Consider the following 17,446-nt stretch of genomic DNA (forward strand, 5'->3'; position numbering starts at 1 on the left):
ATAGGAACCATAAACGGAGGGTAATATATATGGTTTAATAGGTTTTCATGCATCCTATAGTAACAATTCACAGTCTTGCATCAATTGAAAAAAATTTTTTTTGCTTGTTAAAATTTTCTCTGAATGGGCATAAGAAAGGTTTAAAAATACTGATGGTTATGGGAAACAGGTTTTCGCGCATCTTTGAGTAACCATTAATATTCTTGCAATAATTTAAAAAAAATGCTTCGAAATAACGTAACGAAAATATAAAATAAAGTTGCCTTATATCGAGGTATGACTGTAAAATTTTTATTAAAAACAAAAGCGCAAAGCGAACTTCCTTTCGAGCACAGAACAAAGCGATTTTTCGCTTTTTTATATTTTTGCGCAATCTGAAGACATTTTTGACAAAAATGCTGAATCGCTTACTTAGAGATATATAATAACTTTAATATGAATATGAATACGAATATGAGTATGAGTATGAGTATGAGTATGAGTATGAGTATGAGTATGAGTATGAGTATGAGTATGAGTATGAGTATGAGTATGAGTATGAGTATGAGTATGAGTATGAGCATGAGTATGAGTATGAGTATGAGTATGAGTATGAGTATGAGTATGAGTATGAGTATGAGTATGAGTATGAGTATGAGTATGAGTATGAGTATGAGTATGAGTATGAGTATGAGTATGAGTATGTGTATGAGTATGAGTATGAGTATGAGTATGAGTATGAGTATGAGTATGAGTATGAGTATGAGTATGAGTATGAGTATGAGTATGAGTATGTGTATGAGTATGAGTATGAGTATGAGTATGAGTATGAGTATGAGTATGAGTATGAGTATGAGTATGAGTATGAGTATGAGTATGAGTATGAGTATGAGTATGAGTATGAGTATGAGTATGAGTATGAGTATGTGTATGAGTATGAGTATGAGTATGAGTATGAGTATGAGTATGAGTATGAGTATGAGTATGAGTATGAGTATGAGTATGAGTATGAGTATGAGTATGAGTATGAGTATGAGTATGAGTATGAGTATGAGTATGAGTATGAGTATGAGTATGAGTATGAGTATGAGTATGAGTATGAGTATGAGTATGAGTATGAGTATGAGTATGAGTATGAGTATGAGTATGAGTATGAGTATGAGTATGAGTATGAGTATGAGTATGAGTATGAGTATGAGTATGAGTATGAGTATGAGTATGAGTATGAGTATGAGTATGAGTATGAGTATGAGTATGAGTATGAGTATGAGTATGAGTATGAGTATGAGTATGAGTATGAGTATGAGTATGAGTATGAGTATGAGTATGAGTATGAGTATGAGTATTAGTATTAGTATGAGTATGAGTATGAGTATGAGTATAAGTATGAGTATGAGTATGAGTATGAGTATGAGTATGAGTATGAGTATGAGTATGAGTATGTGTATGAGTATGAGTATGAGTATGAGTATGAGTATGAGTATGAGTATGAGTATGAGTATGAGTATGAGTATGAGTATGAGTATGAGTATGAGTATGAGTATGAGTATGAGTATGAGTATGAGTATGAGTATGAGTATGAGTATGAGTATGAGTATGAGTATGAGTATGAGTATGAGTATGAGTATGAGTATGAGTATGAGTATGAGTATGAGTATGAGTATGAGTATGAGTATGAGTATGAGTATGAGTATGAGTATGAGTATGAGTATGAGTATGAGTATGAGTATGAGTATGAGTATGAGTATGAGTATGAGTATGAGTATGAGTATGAGTATGAGTATGAGTATGAGTATGAGTATAAGTATGAGTATGAGTATGAGTATGAGTATGAGTATGAGTATGAGTATGAGTATGAGTATGAGTATGAGTATGAGTATGAGTATGAGTATGAGTATGAGTATGAGTATGAGTATGAGTATGAGTATGAGTATGAGTATGAGTATGAGTATGAGTATGAGTATGAGTATGAGTATGAGTATGAGTATGAGTATGAGTATGAGTATGAGTATGAGTATGAGTATGAGTATGAGTATGAGTATGAGTATGAATATGAATATGAATATGAATATGAATATGAATATGAATATGAATATGAATATGAATATGAATATGAATATGAATATGAATATGAATATGAATATGAATATGAATATACATATAATTACGGAAATGAATATGAATATAAATACCAATATGAGTATGTATATGATTATGAACATGAATATGAATAAGAATTTTGGCACAAATGAAAAGAAACCTCACATAAACTATTTTTTTTTTTTGCTTGGAATTTTCGAAACAAACAAAACAAAAATAAATCCAATTAATTATTTTGGAATAGAAAAAACACGATGATTTCATCTCCGTATGATAAGGTTTGCGGTAAAAAAATGGACAAAAATTGCCGATTTTCCATGGGTTTACCTTTAATCGCACTAAACCTAATCTTTCAATTGCCTTCAAACACTTAAGGCAAAATTCTATGCCTTACAAAAAGTAGTAACGGGAAGCAAACTTCGTGCTGTTCGATTTCGATATTTCTGTTTCTGCAGAAAGAATGAATATATAGTATATACTATTAGATTCTAAGAAATTTCTCGAAATTTTTGCTACAACTTCAAAGATGTCCGAGTTATTTCCATTTATGTTTGAAAAAAGTGTATCACAACGTATATGAATGAATACAATCTCGAATAACTACCCAGTTTTTATCATTTACCTATAATAATACAAAAAGCGTGAGAAACTTTTGTCTTATTTGAATTTTAGAGATACACAATTTACATACGTTGTTCACTCATAAATAGTCGTGATACCTGCCAAGTTTTAAACGATTCTTGCCAACAATACAAAATCTAATCAGATTTTGATACCATATCACCACTAGTGAAGACACACGCGATGCTGAAAGAGTAAACACGAGAAACTTTACTAGATAAGAAATACTGTGCCCTTTACTCTTAAATTTACACCTTTGCTACAAAACGACAAGTTTTTAAATCATATTTTTAATGAAAATTAAGGCAATAACTTCGAAATACTAGTTTGCCCAACTTCTAATAAGTTATGTCATATTTTAAATATATAAATGTATGATAAAGACGCAAAAGAGTTGGGCTCTTCAAACATCATTGTTAATAATTTTCAAGAAAACTCAAGCATGTAGAATTTCTTACACCGACGACATCTCGAAGCCGAAGTACCGACCGCTTTGATGGTATTGGCAGCATTTTAAAACGAAGAAGGATGATTATAGAGGAAACACGAAAAAGAAATAAGTTAACCAAAAATAATACACAGGTAAATTATGTCGACAAAGAGATTATATCGAAAGAAGGAGGAGAATCAATACGAAAACAGTAATTATCAATACGAAACAGTATTATATACAAAATTTTAATCCAATTTTAATCGAGACTGGTGCATTCTGCTGAAAACGCAGAATCCGTTTGAGAAAATTCATTGAGCTTCTAGAAAACATTTTTTGACGTTGAATAACGTCTTACTTTTGTAGGGTGGCATTCCAAAAAATCGAGATTGGAATGAAACGACAGAATGAAAAAATTCAAACGCTTACTACTTTGTTACCACTGGACGGATTTTAGTCAATGATATCTCGTTGGATAGTAGACAAATTACTCTAGTTTCTGAAATCGGTTTTACTAAAAAAAATTCATACTAAAGTGATTACATTTCATAGCAAACCGGATTAAAATTCAGCCAATCGCGAAACTGCAATGTTGCAATCCAAGCACTTTTCCAGCACAGCCGACACTAAAGCATACAAACGATTTGACTTTGTGAACGATCTGTAGTTGCTGTTGTTGCAACCGTCATCAGTCACATATAAAAGCTAGCATGCAACAATCTAGTCTTCTTTGATCATCCGATCATTGTAGTAAAAGGATGCTTTACTGGAAACCGAATCGACCAGTAGCAAGCAGACTGGACAGAGCCACAGCGCAGCAGGCGATGTTTTCTTATTTGAATGGTTTTTGCAGCACTACACGCATCGACCGGCAAAGCGGAAGGTTCTTTCTGGAGCAGCAGAAAGCGGGTGGTGGCAAATATTGATATTGATTGAACTGAACTGAAGGGCGTGAACAAAAACGCTTACAAAAACCGCAAAAACACGCAAAAATGACTTAAGTGTAAAGCTTCATTTCACACAACCCATTCCGCTCCCAGAATAATTGTTCCAACTGATGTCCCGCGATAAAGTTTTGACCATTTGGTTAGTTTATTGAAATACAAACAACTCAACCTCAACCATGCATTGGTTAATGCCAAATGCGCATTATTCAACGTCAGTCATGCGGTCGTGCCTTGGATACAACCTTCTGCTTTTTTTCAGAATCAGGTATAATCATTAATTCAACCTTTCGTTTCATAGTCTACAATAATATATTTCCAGGCCCTCCTGCATCACGATAAAGTGGTTATACTGCCCATAACCGCATAATTGTAACATTTGCAAAATTGGTTGTTCGAGCAAATGACACTTTTATATTTTGACCTTAAATGCATTGTTCCCAATATATTTTTGCAAATAGACAGTTCAACTAAACTTAGTATCACGAAGAAAGCACTACTTTACACTATGTAAACGTTGAACACTACTTTTGAAGTCAAATTGGTGGAAATATTTGCAATGATACATTTATGCCGTCACTTTCAAGCTACTTTTGAAATATATCACAGGGAAAATGAAGTTTTTCATATATTCAACAAGCATGAGCTAAACATCAGAAACGGATCACCGGTGGTTGGTTTCCGGACCAGAATCACTTCCGAGTTCCAAAGGATACAGATGTGGATTTGGATGGAAGCTCTTATGACAAATTAGTTGAAAAGGTTAAGTAGTGTGACAATTATGCGGTTATTTACGCTATGTGACAAAACAATTTGGTATTTTTTACAATTTTTTTCAAACAAACATAAGCATATTTTTTCAGATTTGAAAAGTACATACTATTTTGAGCATTTCCCAATAAAAAGCGCAAAATCCATAAAATGTCGAATGTTACAATTATGCGATCACAGGCAGTATAGTCCCTAGATAAATTTGTTCTGAAACAAGTCTACCAATATTTTCGTCTCTATCAAATTGATACCAGTGAAATAATTTTCGTTATAATTTCTGTTGTTTTAACACCTAACGCAGTAATCCAAACGTATTACGTAATCCAAACGTATTACGTAGTTTACAATAACTTTCATCAGCAGAATTGCGAACCTTAATTTGTTTACCCGCATTATTTGTTTTTTGTCTTTTTCAAATAATTCTGTAAATAAGGATTTTGGACAAATCTGAGGAAGAGGCAGGTCAAGGGAGAGCAACCAAAATCAACGACTATCATGAAGCGGGCTTTCGTCACTCACTTTCAATACGAGCTGCGTTTTAATAGGAATAAGAGTGCGAATAATATCGAAGAGACGGAACTGAAGAGAATTACGCAAAAGATTGAGTGTTTCCCTGCTATCATTTGCGATACAGCTTACCGTGCAGCGCACGTACTGTTTAAGTAAATTGTTGAGTAGGTCAGTCAACAGTCAATGCGAGAACAACATTTAAATTGTTGTTTATGTTGTTTTCGAATTTCGTTCAGCGGTAGAACTTTTTTTTCAAAAAATCAAAAAAACAAATCGGAAAAGAAATTGTTCCTCTCCGGGATTTCAGTACATGAGGACTTGATTCCGGACGGACATATTTTCTCCGCACCTACGGGGACTCCCACTACCCGCCATAAGTTTGGAGTCACCTCACTGAGTATTGCAACACCCAGTTTTAATATTGCAGCAGTGTGAATATATGTCTGCGCTGCTACTATTCATGAATTTCCTGCTATTTGAACAGTGTTTCTCATGCAAAAATATTAATTGTCCCAATAATCTCCACAACGTATTACATATTTCTTCATAACAAAAACCCAAGACGTGAAGTAACATGCAAATTTGGACAATTGCATAAGTCATATTTCACGTGGACTGATTTTTGATGATTTTAGACCACCTTCCCTCTAAGTGGACAATCATTCATATATATTCTAAAAATTTTGTATGCATCTTGGACATTCGCCAATATAAACTGTTCACGTAGAATGTTAATGGCCCCCAAATTGCTTTCCATATTAATGAACTCGTTTAAGTCGTTTTAGGCTATTTAATTTATTGAAAGAAGCAAAACGTTACTCCAAATTCATCAAAATAATGAAGTGATCGAAGTCACCCCGGAATGATGATTGGCGAAAAATTTTCAGAGCATATTTAAAAACAGTAAAATTGGTACTAAACTTTTGAAGTAGTGACTGAATCTTTCTCAATGCATGCCAGTACTTATTTGAAAAATATCAAACAATATTGTTTTCTGTATATTCTGAAAATATTTAAGATACAATAAAAAAAGTGATCAAAGTCACCCCAGTTTACGGTATCAAAGATTTCTTGAAGGTGAACAGTTTAGTGCAATATTCTACCGTACGTGGTGCTAGTGTGCACGCAATTCTTCATCTTTTGATTTTAATTTATCTCTCGATTCCTACTTTCTAGAAAGTTGCGATGTTTAGCAAGCTTGTTCAGAAAGTCAAGGGCTTTTGGATGGTGGAAAGTGCAGTTCGGAATTTGCCCGCTACGTGGCACTAGTGTGCACTCAACTCTCGTGATTCCGTCTTCCTTGGAAAGCACGGTCTTTACCAAACTTGCTTACTGCAAAATTCTGCCGCTATGTGGTACTAGTGTGAACACAATGATACACATTTTTACCCTCACTCATCTCACGACTTCTACATCCGATAAAGTTGTGGTCTTCAGCAAAGTTGTTCAGAAGGTTAAGAGCTTCTGGATACTGAATGGTTTATTGCAGAATTCTACCGATATTTGGCGATGGTGTGCATGATATTTCTCCTCGTCTTTTGACCGTAACTTATCCCTCGATTTTCACTTCCTAGAAAGTTGCGGTCTTCGGCCAATTGATGCCAAAATAATTCTTCAAGAGTACGTATCGCATTTTTACCGCAATTGTTTTATGCTGAGGAGTTCATGTTTTCTAAAGTTTTGTATTTCTACAGGAAAAAAAACTGTGGTCAAATATATGAATCTAAGTAGTTGCATACTAGCGCCACCTAATGTTATTTATACCAATAAAACTGTTCATAAACTAAAAGCCTTTGACCTCTAGAACAACTACCCTGAAGACCGCAGCTTACTAAGTGGTTGAGTTCACGAGATAAATTTAGTTTAAAACATTCAAAATGTGCATGTTACACCAGCAACACGTGGAAGTCGAATTCCATATCAAACTATATACCAACTAAAAGCCAATGTTCTTCTGAACAACTTGCTGAAAATCCATAAGTGGAATCTCGAGATAAATTAAGTGAAATACTCAAAACTTTATGCTCACAAGTGTCACGTTGCGGTTACATTTCTGAAAACCAGTGACGGCATGAACTCATGCAAAGTTGAACTGAGTAACACTTTTCCAGATTTAAGTTCAACTTGAATCTGCTTCCTCTCGATAGTTTGAGTTTTTTTGCACCGCACACTATGATCGACTGAGTTTAAATGCGTGCAATGCATACAGTGCACGATGTATTCAACGATGCAGGCGATGATGTGACGCGATGGGTTTTGTTTTTAGATCGAATTTATGCTTTCAAAGGACAGTGCAACAAACGGTTGCAGCAGACGCGGCGCGAATTTCATCGCAATTCGACTTTTATGCAATTGTTGTTATGCAGGATTCAAGCTCAAATCTAACTCAAGTGTACTGTACTGTTAGTAGGGTTTACGTGCAAACCGAAAATAAATGTGCAAGCAAGTTTTAAAACTCACTTGGGTACGAGTGCAAAGTCACACTGCCTACTCTGCTGAAAAGCCTTGAAAACCTTGAATTTGCTCAAGGTCGCAACTCTCTAGGTTGTCGGAATTACGAGAAAGGGTAACATTATTCTGCCCATTTCAGGAGATGCTAAACTTTTCGGTCTGCAGTATTTCAACTGGGTGAAGCAATATTCAGTGAAACGATTCCAAACCTATGGCGGGTGGTGTATGTATTACGAGTCTATAATAAAGTGCAAGAGATTCACTTAGCCTATGAAATCAGATCTTCGGAAGACGTTCCTTTCACGATTTTGAGCGTTGAAAAACATGATTAAATTTTTGATATATTTTTTTTTTAAATGTCCTAAAAATGCATGAATTGGCTAAATAGGGTGCTGCCTCTGTTTTTTATCGATTTTCTGGGAGTCAGAAAGTTGATTTTTTCAAGAATTTATTTTAAACATGAAACTCTAACAAAACTTAGAGTAAAAAGTCCAGAATTCGGAAGACAATGTTTTCCTTAAAAGCTAAGTTTTCACGCTTGTTAACGATTCTGACAGTCATTTCCAATCAAAAAGCACGCTGTGAGTAACTTTTTCATAATGTACCGTAGTGCATCAAATTTCGAACGCTTAAGCTATGATGTAACTTCTTGCAGTAAAAAATAAATTTTCTTGTCGATCTTCAAGGTTTAACATGTTGGCTATTTTATTTTTGTTGCAATTAGGTGCTATTTATATAGATTCAAACATGTTGACATCGGCTTTGATTCGAATTCCGAACACTTCAATGGATTCACTAAGAGATAGATGGGCAAACCGTCTCAACACTGACTGTCACTTTTTTCAACGCCAGCTGGTTTCCTGTAAGTGATCCTACATAACAGAGCTATACATCACTAGGTAAAGGACATTCCGAGGAAGGAAATGGTGTATAGTAATCAGAGCATGACAAAGTCATTTTCAATTGAAAATTATCAGGTTATAGTGCCGCTTTGACCCGTCGCTTTCAATTGAAAAGCTTTTGTACCATTTTCGAGCACTTCGTGAGTCGCATGACACCCAGTAGAAAGCTTTTGCTGTGATTCTGACAACTGAAGGGCTAGAAATTGATACAAACGCTTTTCACTTGAAAGCGGAGATTATCAATATCACTCTCACATGACGATTCTCAATTGAAAATGACAATGAGCGCTGACGGAGACAGAAGGCTTCCATACAGTACTTCACGCATATATGAGCCGTTGCGGAACAGAGTGGTCTAAAGTCCATTTTTTTCAAAAATGAGTTTTTTACATAAACCGCATTTACTCAAGGATCTTGAGTTAGGAGACTAGAAAAATTTCGAAAAATCGAACTTTAAAGCTGATTTATACCATGTTGAAATTTCGTCCAAAACAGAATGGCCATTCTGTTTCGGAACAGAGTGGTCTATGTACATAAATCGAGGTTATACCCATGCTTGTCATTCTCCTCAGTATGTGGAAAGAGTGGAGAAAAAATTAACCGCGCATTTCCCTTTCAGTATGTGCCTGTGTGTAGCAAATGCTTTCACCACACGGCTTCTTTCTCCACTCCAAAGTGTCTCAACCAACTTACAGAGAGACAAACACAAATTCAGCTCATCCCACATCTGATAAAAACAAGAGGGGTGAATCACTCTTCAGAGAAAACGCAGAAGTACACCGCAGAGTCCACTGGCGAGAAGTCTGAAAAGTGAAAAAAACCTACCGGGAAAAACTGTAGTTCTCGTGTAGCTACACCGCGAAAACAAATTCGTTCATAGTAAACTCGACTGGCACGAGCAACGCAGTCTATTTTTATTTCATACAATCTCTTTTCCTCTTCTGCCACGCTCAACAAACAAACTGTAAAACGCACCGCAGATAGCTCTGCTGTGTAATTATTGTGCATGATGTCCATACGTGTGAAAAAGTACACCATAGTTCATTGTCTCGCAAGAGAGAGATTTCAGATTTCACCGCGGTGCTTTCAGGAAGCTCACCAGATAAAAAACGTCTGTCGTTCTCTTCTAGCATGTGCGTTGATTTGCTCTTTAGTGTGAGAGCAGTTTTTTTTTATTCTCGCTTATTTTCCGTCGGTCTAGTTCCGCCACTGTTGCGGCCAATCACCGACGCCCAGGGAGGCGACTCCACACTCAGGACCCTAACTCACGACCCGTTTATTAACGGACCGGCGCCAACGGCTTTACTTCCTCATGGCGTGATCCCAGAGATTTTTCGCCTCAGAAAATCTCCCGGTGTCGGCTAGGATTGAATCTAGACCAGTTGGGTTGGTTGTGAGTGGATCACGCCACCCCACAACCATCGACACCTATGTCGGCGGTGGGATTCGAACCCAGGCGTCAAGCGTGGTTGGCGGAGACGTTACCAACCACACTAGGCCCCCGCTGTGAGAGCAGTTGTTTTCGTAGTGCAACATGTTCTCCTGCATTCTAGAGGTTTTCTGAGGAGAAAAGACAAGCATGGTAATACCATCATGTAACATGTGATATGTAACATATTACATGTGATATGTAACTTGTCATTTGTCCTTTAACATGTTACACGTGATTTCTATCATGTTACACGTAATGTAACACGAAAAATGTAACATGTCAAATATCATGTAATTTGTAACATGTTGTGATATATGTAATGTTACAGGTCACATGTTACATGTGACATGCCATGTACATCATATAACATGTGATACTAGCCATTTTATACGAGTTATCGTTATTTTTATTTATGTTCATTTACATAGACCACACTGTTTTGAAACGATACGAGAATTCCAGTGAAATATGTATGAAGTCAGAGTGGTCTGTGTACATTAATATGGTAAAATCACTTATTTCGCCAAAAAACGGTAATTTTATGTATTCACATGTTAAACCACTTCAAAACCTTTATATTAGAACATTTTGTTTGAAAGAATCCGTTAAACAGGATTTTTTTCAGAGATTTTTCGAAAATTGCTTCTCCCGACAAATTTGCTCGATGGCACATAGACCACTCTGTTCCGCAACGGCTCATATATGGAGGAAATATTGATCGGAACTTGCGTAACGTATTTATTGGATGCCATTGCCGTTCTAACTACGGCTTGCGGTATTAGAAAACTACCACCAAACGACGCGATGCGGTGCTAATTTCAATTGAGACGCTCTCTCTCTCTCTCTCTGTCACTCTCTCCGTCGATTGAAATAGTCATTAGTTTCGTGTTTGAAACGATCAGATGAACAACAGACGGGAAAGAGAAAAAGAAGTGATTCGTTGACAGTAGCCGAAAGGAATCGAGTGAAAATGAAACGGTTCGAATCGAAATGACAGCGCGAGTATATCAGTTTCATTGTTTTATTTCGAAAATGTAGAGCCCTGATAGTAACCATACTTTTGATTACTCTAGCTATAATATTATGATTTTTATGTTGAAGTGTTCAAAGTTTGAGTCAAAATGGATGGAATGGATAAAATATTCAAAAGTATTTTAGCATACACTTCAAGTATTAACGCTTTGGATATGCTTTGATGTGGTTCGGAAATGATGAATGGATTTGAAGGCCGTGAGGCGGTAATCAGTAGCCCTGCTTCAGTTGTATAGAAGAAATGTCTTTTTTTATGAACACCAAATTTTACATGCAGGAAAAAAATATACTTTTGTTGTTGAATCTTGATATTAGTTTCATTTTTCTAAAAATAATCATATTCCGATGACATAATATGACGATATACTTTTGGTAATCAATCTTCCTAAAGCATCAGTTTTTGAGATTTCATGAAGTTTAGTTCAGAAAATTCGAATTGCCAATGAAACTACGTAATTCGACTCCTTGACAGCAAACTTAAGGATCATAGAAAAACTCCCAAGGTGAAATCCCAAGCAACTAGAAGTTCGAATTTCACTTAACAAACGAACTTAGAAGTTCACATAAGATTCGGTTTTGGCTCCGCGGAACTTTCTTGCTGAACAACAAAACACACAACAAAATGAGTTTTTCAAAAACAATAAAACATGTGGTCTATTTTATTATCATCGGAATTTTATTATTTAAATTAATGGCAAAAAGAAAACAAAGCTATGATTCCAATAGGTAATATTAGGGTGCTTGAAGGTTTCTCTATCTAAACACTTTCTTTTGTTACCTTACAGGAAATCAATTATGAATTCAGATACACATGAATGTGCAGGTCAAAAGAAAAAATAAACCGGATGTAAGCTGTGAAACCCCGTTAGACATTTGCTGTGCGTAATGCTTTCATCCCTGAGCAATTTGCCCTAATCTTGGATGGCCACGGCATGATGTTACCGGTTTTGGAGATCCGAATCCATTTCTCGGACACCACCGAGAGTTCCCTGTGTTCAAAGGCGTTGGTCGTTTCGCCTGCGGCACACAGCACATCTATTGACCGAAAAAGTTTTCATTGATTTTGAACATTTATCATATTTTGTATATACTGCTTACCAGGGTAAATTTCCAATAAACGTTTGGATGGAAAATATTGCGTACAACCTTTTTCAACTGCATTACCAACGAACTGCCGAAAAATCAAAAAAAAAAACTAGAGAACTGTCAGATTTAAGTTCACATTGCGCACTGCGTGTACTTTTTCTGAACTTGAAAGTTCAGAAAAAGTTCCGCGTCAGCCTTTTCTGAACTTCCTAGTTCGCATGAGGTTCCGCCTGTACTTTATCTGAACTTTCAAGCTGAAAGAGAGACCCGGTATGTTCCTAGCTATGAACGTGTAGGTAATGAAGAGAAATCAGCACATCTAGTAAAATCGATGCTGATAGCATATAGCGGGAACGGAGCAGTGGTATGAATCTAGGCTTCAAAAAGGGAGGACTCGAGTTCGAAGCTTGTGTAGTAAATTGCAAAAAAAATATGAAATTTAATAATAAATATGAAGCCCAGACATTATTCTTCTGATTTAAAATTCTTCAGTAAATGATTATCATGGGATTGATGAAGCAACACGAATGATGAGGGAGGGAATTGAAAAATTGCAAATTGATGTTTATTTTAAGTATTTTGAAGTTTTCTTTTCAAGCTGAATAGCGCTCTGTTCAGCGACCTAACCGAACTTAATGTGAACTTTCTAGTTCGGTTTAGAAGCTGCTTCGCATACTACTCGAAGTTAATTCAACAAATGCAAACTTGAAAGTACGGTTAGTTACTTAAAAATTGAGCTGAAAAGAATGCTTTACATGATCGTTAGATTGGCTGATTAGTCTATGACTTCTACTTTTATCCGAACTTTTGGTTACTTGGGATACCAGTTAGCACAAAGAACTTTGTGTTGAAATATAAACATAAATTTAAAGGTCAAGAGCCTATTAATGATAAAAGTATTTTTAGAGCCAGAACGGTTCGTTTAATCGACAAAATTGTAGATAATAATGTTTACCATAAAAAAACTATACACTGTAACTAGCACAAAATGACATCTCTACTGCCATTTCAATCGTAGTAGTCCCACACTGAACCAAGTATTCACTTATTTGTTATTGGAAACGTCACATAGCTTTATTTATTTCATAATCTAATTCATGTTATGTGAATACGATAAACTTCATGAAAAAACCAAATGAAATTTGTTAGAACGCAGGAATACTTTTTATCTGTCAACCTGATAGCTTTTATGTGAATACGCTTCATGTGCGTGGACAGATAATAGTTATGAGATTTTCAGATATTTAGCTGTATCAGCTCCTAACATTTTCGATGGACAATTTCAAGAACAGTTTGGAGCAAAGTTCCGTTGAATGGAGTTAAGTTTTATTTGTAATGTAAATTTTATTTACAGTTATGTTTATTTATTATTTGTAATGTACCATTATTGAAATAAATGGACAAATTCAATCTCTAATATATAATATTTTAATTTCGGAAAAATGCAACACTTCAAACTACCAGACCGAACATTACATGCACAAGCACATGAAGTATATTAAACAAAACCAATAATTCTCATCGCTGTAAAACACATACAGGACATGTGATTATTCCAATGGATATAACTAAAACCGTAATGTGAGTTTCTAAGTGACAATCACATAAATGCTATTGAAAAACCTACATGGAAAAAAACTATTTATGTTTTCCATTAACTTTTACATGATTACTTAGTTCAGTGTATGTTCTACACAAACCTTATGCAAACTGGGACAACTATGCTTGGAAGGGCAGTTTAGCCGATAGGAACATCTGTACAAAGTTTCAATCAGATCAAAAATAGTCGATTAAAATGGTTACTATTTTGTGGAACTGCACACAACTGAAAGTATCTAAGTTATAATGCTAAAATACAAACGCCTTTAAAAAAAATTAGACAAATACGTGTACCCTTCCGGCTGATTTTGGGGTACGATGCTGGCCTAACAAGCCGTCGTAGTTTCGAGTCCCGGCTCGGGAGAGACTGTTAGTGTGAATAGATTCGTAGCGCTAGCCCCGCAATTGTCCTGTACACTTAACAGTTGGCTGCGAATTCTGTGTATAATAAACAGAAGGTCGAGTTCCGAATCGGAATGTAGCATCAAGGCTTTGCTTTTTCCCGTGTGTAAAGTTTCTCTCAAACAAATTGAGAATCGAATCAGTGTACAGAAATTACGTTAAAAAATTTGAATAGAATATTATTGTATATTATCCAGAACTCACAAATGTTTTCATGATAGGTAGAATACGAATTTTCCTTTCAAGCGAAATTGAAATAATTACGATCAAACGTTACTTTCAAAAACTTTTCACATTTCGGAAGGGGGCAAAAATGAACTCCAAACACGCAAACAAAACATCTGTTGACGATTAATTTGTCACGACAATAACATATTTCGAGCAAATCATGATGCCGCTAAATAACTATAATAACTTGTCGCTGTTTGTACTGATTGCGAAGTGTAGTAGGAAGCATAACTCAACCATTATGGCTTAATTAAGGTATTTTTCAACGCAAAGTTTTTTGGTCACGACTGTATGTAAAATCATTGAAATTTTGGTTGCTCTAATGTTGCCGGTTACAATAAGCAGCAAATTCTCAGTCACAGCTGAGACCACAGAATTAATTTCGTCAGCCGAACCAGATAAGCTCCACCTAATTGTCTGCTTCAGAGAAATGTTTTCCGAGTGATTATGATGACTAAGCCTATTAAAATTGGCTTAACACACATCGAGTGGTACTCACAGCTAACGCCACCGCTAGTAAATTGACTTGTGTTCTGTTTAGCCATTTGTTTGCCACCGTGAACAGAAAGCCCACCCACCTAATTATTGTCGGCCCCCGTGCTACACATAAACTCACCCCATCCCGACCGAAAGCTACAGGGTGTTATCGGGGCCGATAATCGTTTTATTGGAATAGTTTCGAAAATTACATGTCAGATCAACCCGTCATCGGACGACGACGACGGATCCAACGCAACGTAAGTTGTTTACAGTTCACCGATAATCCACTTGCCGAGCAGCTTTCTTATCGCAATCCGACACAATTCAACAGTCAACTTATGCTGCTACAGAGGGGAAAAAATACTAAAATATTCATGATGCACGACTGGTGAGTGTGGGTTTAGGTTGCTACGATCGTCAGCCAAAGTCACCGAAGCGTACGGCCGTGCGCTTTTCGTTCCTTCGAATTTCCCACGGCCCGCCGCGTTGCGCTTCGCCTTCTCCAACCTTGCTCCGACTGTTGCGTTGCGGCGGATAACTCGCGGAGGATTTGGCGCGCGCGTGAGAAGTTCGGCAGGATTGCACGCCCGAACGGGTGGTGACATGGTACGGTTTTACTAGTGCAAAGAAATGGCAAAGAGAGGAGCCACTGTTGACTCTCCAGAGATAAGTACCAATGTTCATCTCGGAACGAACTAAACTGCATTTGCTATTTGCTGGCGGATCATCGCTCGAAATGGAACAATAAACCGAAGGAAAATTGCTCCCCATACGAGGACCGTTTTGTTTGATGCTATTGTGTTTCACAAGACAGCTGTACAAGCACACACATACAAACCCCGCTGGGAAAACATATGAGATGAAAGACAATTGACACATTTTTGTGTGTTCTGCTGCTACTTCTGTTTGTTCCTAATCTTGTTCTGCTTCCTCACGGGAATGCTGTTGCTAGTGTAGCACGATGAAAATTCGAGTTGGTCAATCGCTGCCACTGTCAATGCTGCTAATGTTGCTGCTACTACTGCTGGGACGATTCGAGATGAAAATCAATTTTCACACAACCGCTGGATCTCTCGCCTCTCACAATATTGATTTTATGAGCATCAAAAATTCATCACACACAGAGGCTGCTTCTGCCCGAGCCAGTCAGCACACACGAGAAATTTTGCGCTTTTCGCACTCCCTTTGCCTCTGCGAAATTCCTCTAAACTGGCACCGCACGTACATTCTCTATCATGGCCAACCTCGAGCGGTCGGGAAAATCTCGGTCAAATTCACACACTTTTCCACGGTTCACTTTGATGCGTCGGCCAGTCGGCGGAGGGAGGATATGAATCTTATTTATGTGAAGAAAGTAAAAATTAAATAATAATACAAAAATTACATCAGCGCTCGAATCGCTCGCTACTCCAGCCGTGGAAAAAAATGCGAAAAGACAAATATCCTCACTCTCCGGGTGTTGGATAATGAAAAAGAAAAAACAAAAAAAATAGAAGCAAATTCTCACTTTCTTTTACGAATTTTCCGCTTTTCCTTGTTGCTCTTCTTCTCCTTTCGTTCGGTTGGATCCGTCTAAAGCATGCTCTGGGAAATTCTTCTGCTTATTCCTGCAGTGAAGCCACACAACACAACACACATACGCACGCATACACAGAGCGAGAAACAGAGATAGGCTGGCACGAAAAACACACTTGGAGGAGTTGCGTTTTGAAACAAAACGGGAAGCAACCTTTACTTTTTTCTTCAACCTTTACGCCGCACGTTCACCGCGAGACCAACACTGACACTGACTGTCCGACCGAACAACGACTGGCTGGTTTTCCACCGTCGCCGTCTGCTGAGATCATCGGAAAAGCGGCCCTCCCGGTTTTTCTTCACAATTTCTCCCTGTCAGCTGAGAGTCGGCACAGATTTTCCGCGCCGCACTCACCGTTTGCGGTGCGTTTCGCTCACTTTCTTCGCCTCGTTCGGGTTCGCGGGTCGTTCGTCGGGATTTGCACACGTACACTTGCACACGCTCACACACGGGTACACCCACACGGGTGAAAAAACTCCGCTTAGGTTAGGATCAGATTAGCGCTCGAATGCAAGAGCAGCAACCGACGGAAATCGTTTCGGTAGCAAAGTTTTCGCTTTCGCAAGTTTCGACAGTTGAAATTAAACTGAGTTGACCATGGCGGCCGGGCAGAGCAGCAACTCATCAACGTTCGGTTCGGGGTTCACCACGCTCACAGCAGAGCACACCCGACGACGCATGCCATCAGGTGAGCAGCAGCAACAGCAGACGCTCAAGTCGAAAGGAAAACGCGACGGAAAACCGAAACATGTTCTGCTGCCTCAGACAACATGAATGGTGGGAACCGTTTTTTTTTTCTTTTTGTTTCTTCTTCTTATGTTTCTGTTTCGTTAATTTGGTTGCGTTATGACGGCTCTCGCAACTGACCCGTCGCTCTCAAGCACTTTTAAGGTAAGCAGGGGT

The 17,446-nt window shown here is 37.4% G+C and overlaps 1 protein-coding gene across 3 annotated transcripts in view; it reads right to left on the bottom strand.

The window, feature by feature from the left end:
• Positions 1-17,133, bottom strand: part of LOC129724760 (hemicentin-1) — a 280,997-nt gene extending 263,864 nt beyond the window's left edge. Inside the window, exon 1 of one of the 3 annotated variants that reach the window (XM_055679909.1) lies at positions 16,475-17,133. The gene's annotated coding sequence lies outside the window, so the exon portion shown is untranslated. Of the gene's footprint in view, positions 1-15,902; positions 16,274-16,474 lie in introns of those variants that run through there. The other 2 variants (XM_055679911.1, XM_055679910.1) reach the window with 2 other exon arrangements.
• Positions 17,134-17,446: the final 313 nt, after the last annotated feature.

This window comes from Wyeomyia smithii, chromosome 2 (assembly GCF_029784165.1).
Source record: "Wyeomyia smithii strain HCP4-BCI-WySm-NY-G18 chromosome 2, ASM2978416v1, whole genome shotgun sequence".
Taxonomy (NCBI): domain Eukaryota; kingdom Metazoa; phylum Arthropoda; class Insecta; order Diptera; family Culicidae; genus Wyeomyia; species Wyeomyia smithii.